This window comes from Thamnophis sirtalis, unplaced genomic scaffold (genome assembly GCF_051295495.1).
Source record: "Thamnophis sirtalis isolate CommonGarterSnake01/CBP01778 unplaced genomic scaffold, rThaSir2_p1.2 scaffold_4, whole genome shotgun sequence".
In the NCBI taxonomy this organism is placed as follows: Eukaryota; Metazoa; Chordata; class Lepidosauria; order Squamata; family Natricidae; genus Thamnophis; species Thamnophis sirtalis.
This window is the reverse complement of record NW_028261384.1, coordinates 135,298,044-135,317,407: the sequence shown is the minus strand read 5'-3', so window position 1 is coordinate 135,317,407 and position 19,364 is coordinate 135,298,044. Positions and strand designations below refer to the sequence as shown.

The following is a 19,364-nucleotide window of genomic DNA, read 5'->3' as shown; positions in this document are numbered from 1 at the left end:
GCTGCCCCCCTGCTGTCCCGGCCTGCGTCCGCTGCTTCTCCAAGCTCCGCCGCTGGAAGTCCCGGATCGCCTCTGGGGGAAGGCTGAGTAAAAAACGGAGCGAAGCTTCTCTGTGGCCTCCCGGCGCTGCCCAGAGGCTCTTGCAGGAGCACGTGTCAGCGGCCGGTGGCATGGAATGGCCCCGGCTGTGAGACAAGGGAGCACTTAAAGTAGCTGCTGCTGCTGCCACCACCACTGCCCCACCGGGCGAAGGAGGGGTGGTGGCGGCAGCGGCGGCAGCGGCTGCTTTAAGTGCTCCCTTGTCTCACAGCCGGGGCCGCTCCAGGCCGCCGGCCGCTGACACGTGCTCCTGCAAGAGCCTCTGGGCAGCGCCGCAGAGAAGCTTCACTCCGCTTCTCACCGAGCCTTCCCCCAGAGGCGATCCGGGACTTCCAGCGGCGGAGCCTGGAGAAGCAGGCCGGGGCAGCGGGCGGCAGCATCGGGGATGGTGGGGCACTTTGCATCGCGGGAGCCGCCAAGCGCCCAGGTCTGCAGCAAAGAGGCAGCCTCCTCCTTCTCGCCCACTCCTCTCTCCTCTGAAGCACGCCCCGCCCAACGTAAGCGTGCTCAAGAAGACACGATTGGCTGCTTCCAAATCAGGAGGCGGGAGAATTAGTGCCTCTTTTCCATCTGAACTTCTTTGCCTTTTAACTCTTTATTAACTTTTAGAAGGCGAAAAATTCCTTATGGAAAAGCGGCCCCGAGTTCTCTCGCCTCCTGCTTTGGTTAACACTAAGCAGACACCAAGCCACTGTGAGCTGGAATCTGGTAGAAACTATCTTGGCTTTAATTATTTAAAAATATATATTTAAATTTCTTTCTTTTTCCTGAGGAGACTGGTGAGGCTCTGCCTCCCTTGCCTCTAGTGACTGCACGTCCCTGCTATGAAGAGTGGGAATGTAACAGGTCTGAGGTCAAGGGTGGTTTGAAAGAGGGAAATAATGCTGAACTCAAGGTATAAGTACATGAAATAAGCTGTACTTTTCATTTATCCAACTTGGATTGCTGCCAATCTCACAATAACTCAGGGCCGCGTATCGCAACAAAGTGTTAAAAACAATAAACAGAACAGATAACAAAACAGAGATAACAGAACAGCAGAGTTGTAAGGAACTTGCCGGTTTTCTATTCCAACTCCCTTATCAGGCAATAAACTTATACCTGTGATGGCAGGACTTTTTGACACTGAGTGCCCAAACTGGAACATCCGTGCATGCATTCATGTGCATGTGTGCGCACCACAGTGCCAGAAACCCCCAAACCAGCTTGCCAGTGTGCATGAACAAGCCAGCCAGTTGGTGTTCAGGTTTCCAGCATGTGCATTGGCGCCAGCCAGCTGGTCTTCGCATGCGCAGGAGCACCAAAAATCTGAAGATCACCTGGCTGGAGCATGTGTGCATGTTTTCTGACTATTTTTCGGGTTGTTTTCTGGCCATTTTGGGGGGGTGTTTTCAGGCTGTTTTCCAGGACTCCAGCAGACCCACTAGAGAGCAGCTGGCAATGGGGCATGTGCCCAGAGAGAGGGCTCTTTGTGCCACCTTTAGCACATGTGCTTTAGGTTCAGCATCACGGACCTATATCATTTCAGACAAATGGTTGTTCTATCTCTTCTTTAAAAATGCCATTGTTGGAGCACCACAACCTCTGGATGAAGTCGTTCCACTGATTAATTGTTTTCACTGTCAGGAAATTCCTCCTTAGTTCTTTTTTTTTTTTAAAGACGCATAAACAAAACAAGACGTAGATTAAAACAATAACATTTTTTCCCCTCATACAGCAGTCCCATATTTACAGTTGGTGCTTTCCCCTCTATATATTCATATCTTACATTTGTGGTCCCCTTGTTCTTTACTTATTTCTGTATACTGCTCCGTACTTTTTTATACTTGACTGTTTGAATCCGAATATCACTTTATGTATATTTTACATTATATACTTGCACTCTTTTAGCTACTATATCTTAACACCGTGATGGCGAACCTAGGGCACATGGAGCCATTTGTTACTGCACGCGAGGCATTGCCCTGTCAGCTCCTTCTTGATACTTCCAAAGCATGAAAAACCAGGCTTACAGGCAAACCGGAAGATGGGAATAGACTTCCGGTTTGCTCAGAGGGCCGTTTTTCACTCCTCTGAAATCTTCTGGAGGCTTCCCTGAAGGCTCCTGAAGGCTCCAGAGGGTGAAAAACAGCCCTACTGCCAAACCAGAAGTCACTTTCCCGAACTTCCAGTTTCACCATAGGGCCATTTTTCACCCTCCGGAGCCTTCAGGAGCCTTACCTGAAGGCTCCGGAGGGCAAAAACTAGCCCTATGAGCAAACTGGAAGTTACTTCTGGTTGGGCCGTAGGGCCAGTTTTTCGCCCTCTGGAGACTTCAGGAGGTTTCTGTGAATTTCCGGTTTGGTCGTAGGGCTGTTTTTTCATGCTCCAGAGGCTTCAAGGAAGTTCCTGAAGCCTCTGAAGGATCTCTGTATTTTCACCCTCCCCAGGCTCCTAGAAAGCCTCTGGAGCCTGGGGAAGGCAAAAAATCCACGCCAAAAGTGGGGGAGAGCACTGGTCATGAGCGCATGCATACTGGGGTTGCATGCACATAACATTATGGGTGTGGGCACACCCGTGCACCAGTGGTGGGTTTCAAATTTTTTAGAACCTATTCTGTAGGTGTGTCCTGTTTTGTGAGAATGGCTTGGCAGTCATCTGACCGGGTGGGAGTGGCCAACTTAATGCCACTCACCAGGAGATGTCATGGATTGGGTAAAATGTGATGAAGCTCACTTAACAACACCCTTGCTTAGAAACCAAAATTTTGGCCTCAATTGTAGTCATAAGTCAAGGACTATCTCTACCTTCCTCTGCATGGCAGCCTTGTCCTAGTAAACTATTTCTCCTTTATGGCAATTTTCCTCTCTGTTAGAGGCACCAAAATAATCCATACAATGTAAGGTTTCCTGATGCAGCAGGGGATTGGACTAGATGACCTCCTAGTAGCCTTCTAGCTCTAAATTGCTGTGCTGCTTTTCTTTCTTTCTGCTAACAAAGAAATCTGCCTGAGGCTCATTCCACATGCCTGCCAGATAGAGATAATGAGATAATGACCCTAGAGAAAGTTTGGCTCCATTCACAAGTAGGGAATCATCCAAACCCTTTTAGAAACACAATGCTCATATTGCCCAAACCCCAAAACTTCAAAAACATAAAACCATATAACATATAACCATATAACCAATTGTTTTTTTCCTGCACCTTTTCAATTTAACGTTATTAAGACTTGTGGACTTCAACTCCCAGAATTCCACAGCCAGGCATGCTCAGTTCCGATTTAAAGTGATAGCATTCGTCTCCTTTGCAAAAGAAGTTTCTTTCTTTCTTTTTCTTCTCCCTTCCCATCTTCCCTCCCTCCCCCTCTCTCAAAATAAAACTCTCTCTCTCTCTCTCTCTCTCTCTCTCTCTCTCTCTCTCTCTCTCTCTCTCTCTCTCTCTCTCTCTCTCTCTCTCTCTCTCTCTCTCTCTCTCTCTCTCTCTCTCACACACACACACACACACACACAGATTGGATTGGGTTATCTCTCCTACCCCCTTCCCCCCCCTCTCTCAAACACACACACACACACACACACAGCTTCACTGATTACATGTTGGATTGGATATCTTTTCCAATGGCTTGAAAGCAGCTCCTCTGCCACCACCCCCATTCCCCTGCTGCCTTCCCCAAACACCTCTTCCATTGCAAATGCACCCTGCTGTCTGAGTGGGAAATGCCTGGAAAGTAATAAATTCCACCCACTCACCTCCTGCTGGCAGACTGGGGTGAGAGGAGAGGCAGAGAAGCCAGAGGGGAGCCTTCTGAAAGAAAGGGGCTGGGGGAAAGTTTGTGTGCTACAGCATGGCTCTTTGCCTGGCTTCCTGCCTCCTCCTGTGGTCTCCACAGTGCTCGTTTGTGTTCTCCCTCCCCAGGTGTAGTTTGATTGCATGCTGAGCCACATTGCCTTTTCAAATTTGTAATCAGTGAAGCTCGGCTGGATTTTATATGGCAGTAAGTGTAAATGTCTACAAAATTCCACAGGTAGTTTGGGCAGGGGATGAGATAGAAACTTTGACTTCTTTTGCGATGAATGTTAGATATTAGATGTTTGCCACACCTTTCTGCAGGACTTCACTGAAGTCCACTTTGCAATCCTTCTGTAATTTGATTCCACAATGCAGTGTATTGGCTCAAGGAAATGCAATTTTTAAAACATCAAAATCTTTTAACATGATCACAGATTGGAAAATTAAAATGGAAAACTTAAATTAGAGAACAACCTTAAACTTACTTAAGCGGGCAGCTATTGTGTTTTGACTGCCATCTGGGAACAGGTGGTATCTCTCCTTACTCTGTCTTCATTGGGGTCTGATAAAAATAGTTTAGTATAAAACTCAACTGTTTTTCTGGAACTGTTGGATGATTGGCGCACTTGGGTCTTTTTGGAGATCTGTATATTTTAAAAAAAGAACTTAGGGAGAACATACTTAACTGTTTTCATTTCTCCATAATCTCATGGGTAGTCTTTCATGCTTATATATTTTATTCTGCCAGCTGCAAAGATGAGCAAAAGGTAGTTCAATAAGTCTAGCTCTAAAGAACACAGCATGTAGAATATTAAAGTTGGAAAAGACCTTGAAGGTCTTCTAATGCAAACCCCTTTTTGAGCAGGAGACCTTATACCATTTCAGATCAATGATTCTCCAGTCTCTTTTTGAAAGTCTTCAGTGATGGAGAACCCACAACTTTTGAAGGCAAGCTTTCCATTGGTTGATTTAGCAAATGTGTCTCACATTCTAGATTGCTTCTCCTCTTAATTGCTCCTAGGTTGCTTCTGTCCAGATTTAAGTATATACCAGGTGTTATGGAGGATGAGCATTCTGGAACTCTATATCAGGATGCTAAATTTGGCTCATAAGGGTATTCCACAGGTGAGAAAATATTTCGTTTTGAGAATTTATTGCTTATATTGCTCAACGTCTATAATCTATGTATAATTGTAGACATTTTCAGTGTAGGGACACCTTCGTTCAATTTACATCCAGAAAGCAATCATTTTTCCCATATTTCTCCCTTGATTGTCATGAATAATGGCTCTCCCCCCCTTTTTTTTTTTAGTTTAGTTGACTTATGGTTCTTTTTCGCAAAAACAGGCCATTTTTGTTTAAAAAATTGCATGCATAGCCTTATGGAGGCTTATAGAATGCTGCTGGGGGTTGGGCGGGAAACGACCCATTTTTTGCTCATTTCTGCCCTCCCCAGCCCCCCGAAGATCTCTGAAAGCCTCCATAAGACTATTCACGGCCATTTTGGTGAAGGGGCAGGGCTTCAGAAGGCAAAAAATGCTGTATTCAGTGTATAAGCTGCACCCAGATTTTCAGCCTCTTTTTTGAGGAAAAAAGATGCGTCTTATGCTTCAGAAAATACAGTAGCAATGTATAGGTACAGCTGAACAAACATGTATAAATGGAATGACGGATTGTAAATTAAATAATGTATATTACTAAACAGAGGGATACCCCCATTGTCAAAGCCAACAACAGGTCCCTCACCTACACCCTTCTTGTTTCTCTTCTGCTCTGTTTCCTCTCCTCTTTGCTCTTCCTCAGCCAACTCTTTTTTAAAAAAAATATTTTATTCATTTTCACATTCCATTTTACAATCACTTATATACAGAGTATTTGCTATAAGAAAAAAATAAAAAATAAAAAAAATAAAAAAAACAAAATAAAAAGAAAACACAACTCATCATTCACAACCCCACCTGACACTTCCATCCTCCATACACCCCATCTACCCCCTCCAACTTTCCTTTCCTCCCTCTAACGCTCCCCTCCTACTTCCCTTTCCCCTCAAACCTTCCTTCTCCCCTTACTCCCAACGCACCCTCCTTGCATTCCCCTTACTCCTTCCTTACTCCTCCCTCCTCTTTCCCTCTACCTCCCTCCTTGGTGTATTCCTTTATTCAAGTGTTGTTTATTATAATCTGATAAAAAGTAAAATAAACCAAGGGGAAAAAATTTTTTTAAAGAAAGAAAAGAGTAAAAAAAAAAAAGGAGAAAAAAAGAACAACCGTATATAAGTGCATTCTTGTTCTTATTGAGACTATGTTAACACCCACCCCCCCACCCCCCAAGAATCCCCATCCCTACTCCTCCCGACTTCCCAGGGCCCACACCTGGCACTGCCTTCTATCTAAAGTATCTTATATTCATATGGATTAAAAATAAAAATAATATATTAAAGGAAAAAAAAAACCAAAAAAGAAAAAGAAAGAAAAGAACAAAGAAAAAAAGAAAAAAAAAGAAACTCTTTGTGTTAAGCTCAGCCCCCCATCTTTATCTATGCTTAAATAGTGTAAATCATTCTATCTATATTTTATTCTCATCTCTTGCTTCTTTGTTATTTACCCCGACCTCCTGTAGACTCTCCCGTTCCTCTTCCTTAACCTTGTATTCAGATAAACATTTATCCAAATTTGTAAAATAATTTCACCAAGCTTTCCCTTCTAATAAAAATTAGATAGCATAGATCATTCCGCATATTCAAATAATACTTTCAACAAAAATCAGTTTACCTTCCGTTTTAAAATTATCTCATCCAGCTTTCCCTTCTAACAGAATTTAAACAACATAAATCATTCTGCATTCATTTTACATATATACATTCAGTATCACCCCACCAATATACGTAAATCATTCCGCATGCATTTTACCCTCATCCCTTGCTTCTCTAATATTTGTCACTATCAAATTTATGCAAGCATTAGTTTAAAATCTAGCTCAAAATAATTAGTTTCAACAAAAATCAGTTTACCTTCTATTTTAAAATAATCTCTTCAAACTTTCCCTTCTAACAAGATTTAAACAGCATAAATCATTCTGCATGCATTTTACATATATACATTCAGTATCACCCCACCAATAAGTTCCTCTTTTTCTGCCGGAGAGAGGTCGCAAACCCCCATTCAATCCACAACTTTGGTGAATATTTTAGTGTCTAAATCCTCAAACTCCGCTTTTCTGCTTCTCCGGTTGCTTGCCTTCTCCTTCGGCTTGTCTCTCCTCTTTTCCAAGTGAGTCAGGAAGTCCCGCCTTCAAAGTCTTGTAATAGAAATCTCGAGCCTCCGAAACAGAATTAAGACGAAGTTTTTGATTCTCAAATGTGACCGTAATGCCGGCTGGGGCCTCCCATCTATATTGAATCTGTTGATTTCTAAGCTCTTTAGTTAGAGTTAGAGTTAGAGTTAGAGTTGAGTTTATTTATAGGCCGCCCTTTTCCCTGAGGGGACTCAGGGTGGCTAACAACTTGTATGGAAGGGGAAGACATACAATAACATAAAAAACACAATATATAATTAAAACCAAGCAACATTCATACAACATTCGGGTGGGGGCGGACTATGGTCTTACCCCCAGGCCTGGCGGGATAGCCAGATCTTGAGGGCTGTGCGGAAGGTCTGAAGGGTGGTGAGGGTACGAATCTCCACGGGGAGATCGTTCCAGAGGGTCGGAGCTGCTACTGAAAAGGCTCTCCTCCGCGTAGTTGCCAGCCGGCACTGGCTGGCAGATGGCACTCGGAGGAGGCCTAATCTATGCGATCTTATGGGTCGAGAGGAGGTAATTGGCAGGAGGCGGTCTCCCAAGTACGCAGATCCACTACCATGAAGGGCTTTGTAGGTAGTAAGAAGCACCTTGAAGCACACACGGAGATCAACAGGTAGCCAGTGCAGCTCGCGGAGGATAGGTGTTATGTGGGTGAACCGAGGTGCACCCACAACCACTCGCGCGGCCGCATTCTGGACTAGCTGAAGCCGCCGGATGCTCTTCAAGGGCAGCCCCATGTAGAGCACGTTGCAGTATTCCAGCCTAGAGGTCACGAGGGCGCGAGTGACTGTTGTGAGAGCCTCCCGGTTCAGGTAGGGTCGCAACTGGCGCACCAGGCGAACCTGGGCAAATGCCCCCCTGGTCACAGCCGACAGGTGGTGATCAAAGGTCAGCTGTGGATTCAGGAGGACTCCCAAGTTGCGAACCCTGTCTGAGGGGTGTAAAATTTGACCCCCCAGCCTGAGTGGTGGAACACTAGCCAAATTTTTGGGAGGGAAACACAACAGCCACTCGGTCTTTTCTGGGTTGAGTACAAGCTTGTTAGCCCTCATCCAGTCCCTAACAGCTTCAAGTCCCTGGTTCATCACGTCCACCGCTTCATTGAGTTGGCACGGGGCGGACAGATACAGCTGCGTATCGTCCGCATATTGGTGGTATCTTATCCCGTGCCTCCGAATGATCTCGCCCAGCGGTTTCATGTAGATGTTAAATAGTACGGGGGACAGGACCGACCCCTGCGGCACCCCATATGTTAGGGGCCTCATGGTCGATCTCTGTCCCCCGACCAACACCGACTGCGACCTGTCCGAGAGGTAGGAGGAGAACCACTGCAAAACAGTGCCTCCCACCCCCACCTCCCGCAGTCGTCGCAGAAGGATACCATGGTCGATGGTATCGAAAGCCGCCGAGAGGTCAAGGAGAACCAGGATGGAGGGGTGGCCTCCATCCCTGGCTCTCCAGAGATCATCGGTCAATGCGACCAAAGCGGTTTCTGTGCTGTAACCAGGTCTGAAGCCGGACTGGAAGGGGTCCAGGTAGTCGGCTTCCTCCAAGGACCGCTGGAGCTGGTAGGCCACCACCTTCTCAACAACCTTCCCAATAAAGGGGAGGTTGGAGACTGGACGATAGTTGTTAAGTACAGCTGGATCCAAAGATGGTTTCTTCAGGAGGGGTCTCACCACCGCCGTTTTAAGTGCAGCGGGGAAGTGCCCCTCCCGAAGCGAGGCGGTAATAACCGCTTGGATCCAGCCCCGTGTCACCTCCCTGCTGTTAGCAACCAGCCAGGAGGGACACGGGTCCAGTACACAGGTGGAGGCACTCACAGCCCTCATGGCCTTGTCCACGTCCCCGGGGGTAACATCCTGAAACTCAACCCAGCGATGGTCTACCAAATCGTCCTCTCGTGTCTCGGCTGGCTCTGCAAAGGTGGAGTCCAAATCCGACCGAAACCGAGCAACTTTGTCCGCCAAGAACTGGGCATAGTCTTCAGCCCTACCCTGCAAGGGGTCCCCCGTATCCCTCTTATTTAAGAGGGAACGGGTTATCCTAAACAGGGCGGCTGGACGGGACTCGGCGGACGCAACCAAGGTGGCAATATAAGATCTCTTTGCTGCCCTAAGTGCCCTGATGTAATCCTTGGTGCAGGTTGTTAAGAGTGCTCGGTTCGATTCGGATTTATCGGACCTCCACTGGTGCTCTAGGCGTCTCCTCCGGCGCTTCCTCTCCCGGAGCTCCTCGGTGAACCAAGGAGGCCTCCAGGATCCGCCGCCTCGGAGGGGCCGTAGTGGCGCAATCCGGTCGAGGGTCTCCGATGCTGCCGAATGCCAGGCAGCAACCAGAGTCTCTACCGGACTGTGGGCGAGAGTATCAGGAATAACCCCAAGCTCCGTCTGGAACCTCAAAGGGTCCATAAGTTGCCTGGGGCGGAACCACTTGGTCGGTTCCTCCTCCCTACAGTGGGGGTTTGGTCTTCGGAAGTCAAGCCTCAGTAGGCAGTGGTCTGACCACGACAGGGGTATGATCTCATTACCCCTCAGACCAAGATCACAAATCCACTGCTCCGAGAGAAATACGAGGTCGAGCGTGTGACCCGCAGAGTGAGTTGGGCCCCGAATTATCTGGGTCAAGCCCATGGCTGTCATGGAGGCCATGAACTCCTGCGCCCCATCAGAGTGTTCACCGAGCGTAGGCAAATTGAAATCCCCCAGGACCATAAGCCTGGGGAACTCAATTGCCAGCTCGGCTACCGACTCGAGGAGCGAGGGGAGGGCTGCTGCAACGCTGTTGGGAGGCAGGTACATTAGCAGCAGGCCCACTTGACCCTTGAGGTCCAGCTTCACCAGTAGGGACTCACACCCGACAAGCTCCGGAGCAGGGATCCTATGAGGTGCTAAAGACTCCCGAATAACAATAGCCACACCCCCACCCCTTCCCTGAGCTCTCGGCTGATGAAGCACCTGAAATCCTTCTGGGCACATCTCTACGAGGGGGACTCCTCCCTCCGGGCCCAGCCAGGTTTCAGTAATACATGCCAGGTCTGCCCCCTCGTCTAGTTAAGAAGGTATAGTCCCTTCTTGCCTTTAACATCTGGAAAGGTATTTCTTTGAAGACAATCAAGTTCTGGCCATCAATTCTCAAACTATTATTGTAAAATTTTTGCACGATCGCGTTTCTGGATTCTTTTGTGGAGAAATATATAATTATGTCCCTCGGGAGCTGTCGCTGTTCCGCTACCAACGAATTCTGGCGATAGATTTTCCGAATCTGCCAATCAAGGTTAAATCCCGGGCTTCCCACCGCATGGCTGAGGGCTTCAACAAAGGTCTGTTTCAAATTCTCTCGCTCCTTTTCGCGGAATCCTCTGACTCTTATTGCGAATGCCTTCTTATTAAAGTTTATCATAATGAGCTGTTCCTGAGTGTCTCTAATTTTTTGTTGTAAAATTTGAATATTAGTAGTCAAATTAGAATTAGCCTCCTCCAAACTTTCCAATTTATTCTCTATTTCAGCGGTATAATCTGACAGGGCAGACACGGCTGCAAACGTATTCGCCTTCATTTGGTCAATTTTAGACTTTAAATCACCATATAGCTCGTATACAAATTCCTTAATTTCTTGTTTAAAATCATTAAAGATTTGAAAAAAAAAATTCCTGTGTTAAGAATTCTCCAGTAGAGGGCGTAGGAGACAAGGGCTGCGATTCCAGTATAAATTCTTTAAATTCCTTCACAGATTCTTTAGGCACATTTGTAGAGAGACGCTTCGATTTTGACCTGGGTGCCATTATAAATCAACAAATAAACAGTGTTTTCGCTCCCCTCTGTTTCCAAAAAAAAACAAAAAAAAATTTATTTTGTTAAGGAGCGGTCTGCAGGAAGGTAAAACCGGCTACGTACATCCCCTATCAGTCACCAACGGAGAGAAATCGCCATTTTGAAGTCCATTTAAACAAAGAAGCCTCTAAGACGAATGGTGCTGGTATTTACGATAGTAATAAAAGCATAAATCTCACAGGAGTGGGACCCGCCCGTATTAATCCTAGCTTCAAACAACTTTGCTTTGTCCTGGGGGGGGGGGGGGCTCGCCTGTCTGGGGCTGCAAAAAAAGGCAGCTGAGAAGAACTGGCTGGAGATAAAAGCTCCGCTCACGCTGGATCTAATCTCTGTCCACAGCCAAAAAAAAGGAGAAAGGCTGTGAATTACGAATAGACCCTAGCACACAGAGCTACTTCCTGCCCCTTTCTTAGCCAAAAAGGGGTGATATCTATGATCTTAATTAGATATACAGACCAGATCTCTGAGAGGAGCTCAGTTGAGCTCTCCTCGGCAACAGGCTCCGCCCCCCGGATCCCCTCAGCCAACTCTTTATAGCTCCCCCCCTTTCCAGCATAGCATTTCTTTCTTCCTCCGAGATAAACCAGATGCCATTTCTCACATTTTTCATTTGTATTTCAGGAACATTCAAACATTCAACGTTCTCACCTTTTCCTTCGTATTTTAATGTCAAATAATCCAATTTTTTTTTCAAATCTTTGATATGAATCAAACAGCTTTCGAAATGTGGAAAAAAGTATTTGAAGCGAGCCCTTGGAAATATAATTCGACGCCATGTTGTATCGCAGTTAGAGACTCTAAGGTATTTGCAAGTAAAAACACGCTGGGAGCTGTGCGATCTTATCTGATCTTAGACCAACACAGCCAAGCAATAAAAGTGTCAGATCGTGAAGGGCCAATTAGTAGTAGGTTAGTTTTACAACTCACTTAGAAAGAGTCAGGGGGGAATGTTGAAGAATTCCTTAAAGCGTTTAAGAAATAGGGTAACCACCGGCCATAAATCCATTTAAAAAAAACCAATTCACCGCTAGATTCTTCTGTTCTTTGGTTTCAATTAGCTTAGATTTTAGTGCGGACCGTCTCTCTTTGAGTAATAAAATCATTCTTTACTTACAGTCTGATTACAAAATTCTATCAACATGTCCTTTCCTTGGTCTTTGCTGTCAAGGAAATCAATGAGAATCCAGAAATCTTGCCCAATTTTACACTTGGGTTCCATATCCATGACAGCTACTATGATGCAAGGATGACTTATCGGGCCACCCTGGATTTACTTTTCAAATCAGATAGATTTCTGCCCAACTACAGATGTGGGCTTCAGAAAAATCTCATGGCCATCATTGGAGGACTTGGGTCAGATACTTCATCCCATGTGGCAGAAATGGTAGAGTTCTACAAAATTCCTCAGGTAGGTCTAGGAATGAGAAAATTTATCTTGTTCTTAATTAAGAGCCTTCTTAACTACCATATTTTTTGGACTATAAGACGCACCAGACTATAAGATTCACCTAAATTTACAGGAGGAAAACAAGAAATGTCACATTTTCGCCCACCCCAGTTTCTAGAAGCATTTTGCAGTGCTCCGCATGGCCCATTTTTGCCAAAAATGTGCCAATTTTTGGCCTGCAGAGTGCTTCTGGAGAGGGTGGCAAAAATGTGATGCATGGAGGGCTTGGGATCCCCAAAAATGGGCCATGCAGAGCACCGCAGAGTTCTTTTGGGAGCATGGTCCAATGAAAACATGACACACGGAAAGTTCAGGACGCCAAAAAAGCCCTACTCGGTCTATAATATGCACCTAAATTTTCACCCACTTTTAGGGGGGGAGTTTTATACTCCAAAAATACAGTATTTATTCTCATGTGTTTGTATCCACAAAAACATATTTGTAAGGAAATCTCATTCCAACCGATTGAAAATTAAAATTAGCTTGAACTGGTAAAGGTAGATTTCAATTTACTGGTATTTGATCATATTCCAATTAGAAAAATAATGACAGATCTTGACATTTTACTGCATTCTCATATTTTCAACCATATGGGGAGTCTACAAAAATGAAATATAAATTAAATTCATTCATTCATTCATTCATTCATTCATTCATTCATTCATTCATTCATTCATTCATTCATTTGACCAGGTTTTAAAATAATTCATGAAGAGGAGCAGATAAAACAAAACACACTATCTAAATCCTCTGTTGAATATTCTTTTGTTTTCTTTTAGCTCCCATTTGGCTCCTTCCCCCCAAAAGAACTTTATACTAGTAATTTTTCTTATTTTTATTTTATGGCACCAAATGAAGGTCTTGTGTACTTTGGGATTATCCAATTGCTTCAACATTTTGGATGGAAATGGGTTGGACTTTTTGCTGTTGAAAATGAGAGTGGAGAACACTTTTTGAAGAAGCTACAGGGGATGCTTTCCCAGCATGGAATCTGTGCAGCCTTCATACAAAGAATCCCTCTGCTGCTTCCATTGGATGCCATCCATACATTCAGTGATGTAATTCAAAGTTTTTACATACATTTCACAGACTTTAAAGCAAAAGTATTTATTCTCTATGGAGAGGCTTATACAATTCTATGGCTCCTATCTCCTATATTCCTAAGCGATCTTGAAGATGAATTAAATGCATCCTTTAGAAAGGTGTGGATCACCACAAGTCAAGTTGACTTCATACTAACAGGAAATCTAAAAACTTGGAATCTCCAATTCTTTGATGGAGCCATTTCTTTTCAGATACATTCAGGTGAAGTTCCAGCATTCAAAGAATTTCTGAAGTCCATAAAACCTATCAAAAAAATCTAGTCAGAATAAAATATTGGTGAATAGAATCACAGAACCTCAAGATCTAGCACCTTTTAAGGTAAAGTTGTCCAACCAATATGAAAAATATACTACAAAATGATTTTTTTAAATAAATAAATAAAAATAACAACAAAGACAAACATGTAACTTAAAAACAACACAGGAACTGAACGTTCCATCTTATAGCAGTTACATATCGGTTAATCTTTACAATTATTGTTTTCCCTCATACACATTCCAATTTTACTTTTAGGGTCATCTTGTTTCTTAATCTTTCTCATGGACTAGTCCTTATTTTTTCATATTTGGCTGTTTGTATCAGGCAATCATATTACCGATGTTAAATTGTATATACATTTCTTACATTAATCTATGATATCTTAATTTTACATTTTCCAATTTCTCATTTTTTATTTCTATCATCTAGCTATTTGTACCATTTTCCCCAAACCGGGTAGCATTCTGACTCCTCATTTCCTTATATTTCCCTTGTCAATTTCTCCATATTCTAAGATCTTCCTTATCACCTCATCTTCCTTCGGTACAATATTATTTTTCCATTTTTGTGAGTAGGTTATTCTAGCCGCTATTATGATATGTAGGATTAGATATAATGTTTCTCTGCTATATTTTTTGCAATACAATAGCAGAGTTGGAAGAGACCTTGGAGGTCTTCTAGTCCAACCCCCCGCCTAGGCAGGAAACCCTATACCATTTCAGATAGATGGCTATCAAATATCTTCTTAAAGACTTCCAGTGTTGGGGCATTCACAACTTCTGGAGGCAAGCTGTTCCACTGATTAATTGTTCTAACTGTCAGGAAATTTCTCCTTAATTCTAAGTTGCTTCTCTCCTTGATTAGTTTCCACCCATTGCTTCTTGTTCTACCCTCAGGTGCCTTGGAAAATAGTTTAACTCCCTCTTCTTTGTGGCAACCCCTGAGATATTGGAAGACTGCTATCATGTCTCTCCTAGTCCTTCTTTTCATTAAACTAGACATACCCAGTTCCTGCTACCATTCCTCATATGTTTTAGTCTCCAGTCCCCTAATCATCTTTGTTGCTCTTCTCAGCACTCTTTCTAGAGTCTCCACATCTTCTGCATCATGGTGATGCGTTGTTGTGGTTATCCCTAATAAAAATAATTTTGGTTTCCAATCAATGTGGTTCCCCGTCATTTCCCCCAGCCACTTTTTAATTTTAGTCCAGTATTGACTGCCCGCCTTGCATGCCCACGATGTGTGGTAGTAAGTCCCATTTGATTTTTAACATTTCCAACACTTTAGGGACATGTTTGGAGATATTTTTGTGAGTGTTGCGGGTGGCAATATAGAATATTTGTACTGGTTTTTCTTGTATGCCGCAGACATGGTCAATTTCAAATTTATTTCCCAGAGTTGTTACCATTTTCCAGTCTGATATTGTACCCAAAGTTTTTTGCCCATCTTATCGTTGTTTCCTTGGTCATTTCCTCTCCCTTTTATATCTCAACAAAAATTTGTATGTTTTCCCAATCATTAAGGTAAAGTTGTCCAAAAACATACTGCAAAATGATTTGAATCACAAAATGACCAGAATTAATTTCTTGGTAAGCTAAAAAAAAAAAAAATCTGGGATAGACAGCCTCACCACCAGATGGATTTGTAACTGGCCAACTAATCATGGTCAATGTGTATTCCTCAACTGAATTGGGAGGGAGCAGTGGAATAATCTCTTTGTAAATAATTTAGATCAGGAAATAAGGGAGCTCATCAAGTATGCAGACTACATTAAACTGGCAACTAAACTGGAATAGTCAACATCACAAAATAAGTTCAGCCATATTTCCAGACACAGCATATCATTAAAATAGCTATGATTAAATCAGTCAATAAATGATAAAAACAGAAGGAAAGTACTGTTCTTTTGCACTCAGTAAATCCTACCAATGGGTTACATTCAACATTCTATCCAATAAGAATATGTGAAATAATATTCATAATATACGTTCATTATTTTTTATATCCATGAAAATGGAAAGCATTGTGCTCATTACTGTATATAGTGATGTTCTCTACATTATCTGGATATTTACCCATTCCAGCTGCATAAAGAAAGTTGGAAAGAAAGGGAAAATTTGCATATGTTTTATCCCACTATTATTTAAACATCCTCTGTCTCCTCCTTCTCCTCCTCATCCTGCTCCTCCTCCTCCTCCTTCTGTAGCTGCACCCATTTCTTCAAGGCATTTCTTTCAACAACTCAGCAGGAGTAACAGTGTCCTTTAATGAAAAGATGGAAATTGCAGGAGGATTTGACATCATCAACATGATCACATATTCAAACAAATCCATCCAGAGAGTGAAAGTTGGAAGTTTAGATCTCAATGCTCCAGAGGGAAATGAATTGATTATGAATGAAAATTTGATCACATGGCACAAAGATTTTAACCAGGTATGGATTATTCTTGGATGGATTAAATTGCGGCACACATTCTCCTAAAACATGTGTCACGTTCCTCCATTGTACTCATTGAGAAAAACTTGGTAAATCCCTTTGCAATTTTATAAAAACATCATTGATCAGGTCTTCCAGTTTCTTATTCTTTTTTCAAGAATGAGCATTTCAAATGCCTCAGGGTATTTCTTGAATGGCACAAAGGTTTTAATGAGGTATGGCTTGCCAGAATGTAGAATGCTTATATTTTTACAACATCCTTAAATAATGAAAAAAAAGCTTAAATTATCTCCAACAGATCTATGCTTGCCATAATTCCCTTTATAGGATGACTATTTTCAAAGGATGAAAAGCTTAACAATTTGGCAACTGATTGTGCAACATTTTTCATATTATGAACAGATTCCTCCTATTTCTCTGTGCAATGAATACTGTCATCCTGGATCTTGGAAGAAGAAATCTGAAGAGAAAAGCTTTTGCTGCTATGACTGTGTGCCATGTCCACAGGGGAAGATGTCAAGCAAGATAGGTCAGTTGGAAAGTCCTTCAATATTTGGAGACAATGGCGGCAAACAAATTGCTTTGTCATCAATTGTTCTATTTCTACTAAAAATAAGATTTCCCACCCCTTAAACCAAGAAACAAGGGTAATCCCTATAAACTTCTGCTTTTGATAATATCTCATATAGACGGGTCCTAGAGGGATACGGTGGCTCAGTCGCTAAGATGCTGAGCTTGTCGATCAGAAAGATCGACAACTTGGCGGTTCAAATCCCTAGCCCCATGTAACGGAGTGAGCTCCCGTTACTTGTCCCAACTTCTGCCAACCTAGCAGTTCGAAAGCATGTAAAAGTGCAAGTAGAAAAATAGGAACCACCTTTGGTGGGAAGGTAACAGAGCCGAGGTGGCGCAGTGGTTAAATGCAGCACTGCAGGCTACTTCAGCTGACTGCAGTTCTGCAGTTCGGCTGTTCAAATCTCACCGGCTCAGGGTTGACTCAGCCTTTCATCCTTCTGAGGTGGGTAAAATGAGAACCCAGATTGTTGTTGGGGGCAATATGCTGACTCTGTAAACTGCTTAGAGAGGGCTGAAAGCCCTATGAAGCGGTATATAAGTCTAACTGCTATTGCTATTGCTATTGCTGTGCACCTTTGGCATTTAGTCATGCCAGCCACATGACCACAGAGACATCTTTGGACAGTGCTGGCTCTTTGGCTTTGAAACTGAGATGAGCACTGCCCCCTAGAGCTGGGAACACAACAAGCACATATGTGTGAGGGAAACCTTTACCTTTACATTTATATATTTGAGAATGCTATGATACTTTGCAGAATACCAGCATTCAGATATGCAACATTTTTGCATATGGAATTTTGCTCCCAGAATTCAAAATCGGGCCATTCAAAGTATTGCATGACAATATAATAGATTGAATTTGGGCAAAAATTTTTAAAAAATCGGCTTAATTGTTGTAACATTGGCTAGAAAAAAATGCAATATTCAATATGAGACAGAGAGAAAGAGAGAGGGGAGAGAGACTGTAACCCACCTTGTTTTCTAAATTTCAGAAATTCTGATTGGAACACAAGGTCATAGCTAAATGGGATTGGAAGGAATGTGAGTCTTCAAACAATAGCATAGAATATTTCAGAAAGAAATGGGAAATAGAAAGTAAATCAGTTTCTTTTTTATCCAGACACAGAAGATTGTTTCAAATGTCCTGAAGATCAGTATCCAAGCAAGAAACAAGATAGATGCCTTAACAAAACAATGAGTTTCCTGTCCTTTGAAGAACCTTTAGGAATCAGTCTGGCCTCAGCTACTGTTTCCTTTTCCTTCATAACAATTAGTGTGCTTGGAATTTTCCTTAAGCATAGAGATACTCCCATTGTCAAGGCCAACAACCAGGATCTCACTTACATTCTCCTTATTGCCCTTTTACTTTCCTTTCTCTCTTCCTTGTTATTCCTTGGTCAGCCAGGGAGAGTAACCTGCCTTCTCCGGCAACCAGCATTCAGCATCATCTTCTCAGCTGCTGTTTCTTGTGTGTTAGCTAAAACTATTACTGTAGTTGTAGCTTTCATGGCTACTAAGCCAGGTTCTTCAATGAGAAAATGGGTGGGAAAAGATTGTCTCTTGTCCTTTCTTGTTCTTTTCTTCAAGCAGGTCTTTGCATTATATGGCTGGCAACCTCTCCTCCATTCCCCGAGTTAAACATGAATTCCCTTACAGAAACCATGATTTTGCAATGCAATGAAGGCTCCATCTTCATGTTCTATTGTGTGCTAGGCTATCTGGGCTTCTTGGCCATTGCCAGTTTCATTGTGGCTTTCCTTGCCCCTAATTTACCTGATAGCTTTAATGAAGCCAAGTTCATCACCTTCAGCATGTTGGCCTTTTGCAGTGTATGGATCTCCTTCTTTCCAGCCTATCTGAGCACAAAAGGCAAAGCCATGGTGGCTGTGGAGGTCTTCTCCATCTTCTCCTCCAGTGCTGGGTTATTGGGATGTATCTTTTCCCCAAAATGTTTCATCATTATTCTTAGGCCTGAATTAAAGACCAAGAAACAACTAATAAAATGAAGTTATTGTATGATATGAAAATTATTTTTCCCCCATAATAAAGTTTAAATGAGATTGCTATAATCATTTAAGAGTTAATTAAATAATTAATGGGGTTATTTGTTAATGTATTTCCTATGGCATAATAGAATACAGCTGTCAGGGTTCCAAATAGTATCCAAAATTAAATCAGAGTTCAAGACAAAGCATTGCTCAATGTTCCAATTTATTAAGAGAGCCATGTTGGTATATCTGGGAAAACCCAAATCTGAAAGCTTCCTGGGTTTCCCCACCCAGTTGAATATTCAAGATCTTGCTGCAAAAGCACCAGCCTATCACATAGTCTAATCTTCCACTGCCATGCTGGCAGTTCCACCTATCTGGTTCTGGTAAGGTGCAGAGGTGCAAAGAGAAAGAATGACCTTGGCTTTCTAGAAAGGAATTTTGTTTTGGCTACATAACATCTACTCCATACAATCCCCCCTCCCATTTTCCCACAATAAAAAAGACATATTAGATTATTAGAAAGTATGGCAGGCCAAGGCTCGAAGAAGAAT

The 19,364-nt window shown here is 43.0% G+C and overlaps 1 pseudogene; it reads left to right on the top strand.

Annotated features, from left to right (window-relative positions):
- Positions 1 to 4,932: 4,932 nt before the first annotated feature.
- LOC148046769 (vomeronasal type-2 receptor 26-like) lies at positions 4,933 to 18,828 on the top strand (annotated as a pseudogene).
- Positions 18,829 to 19,364: the final 536 nt, after the last annotated feature.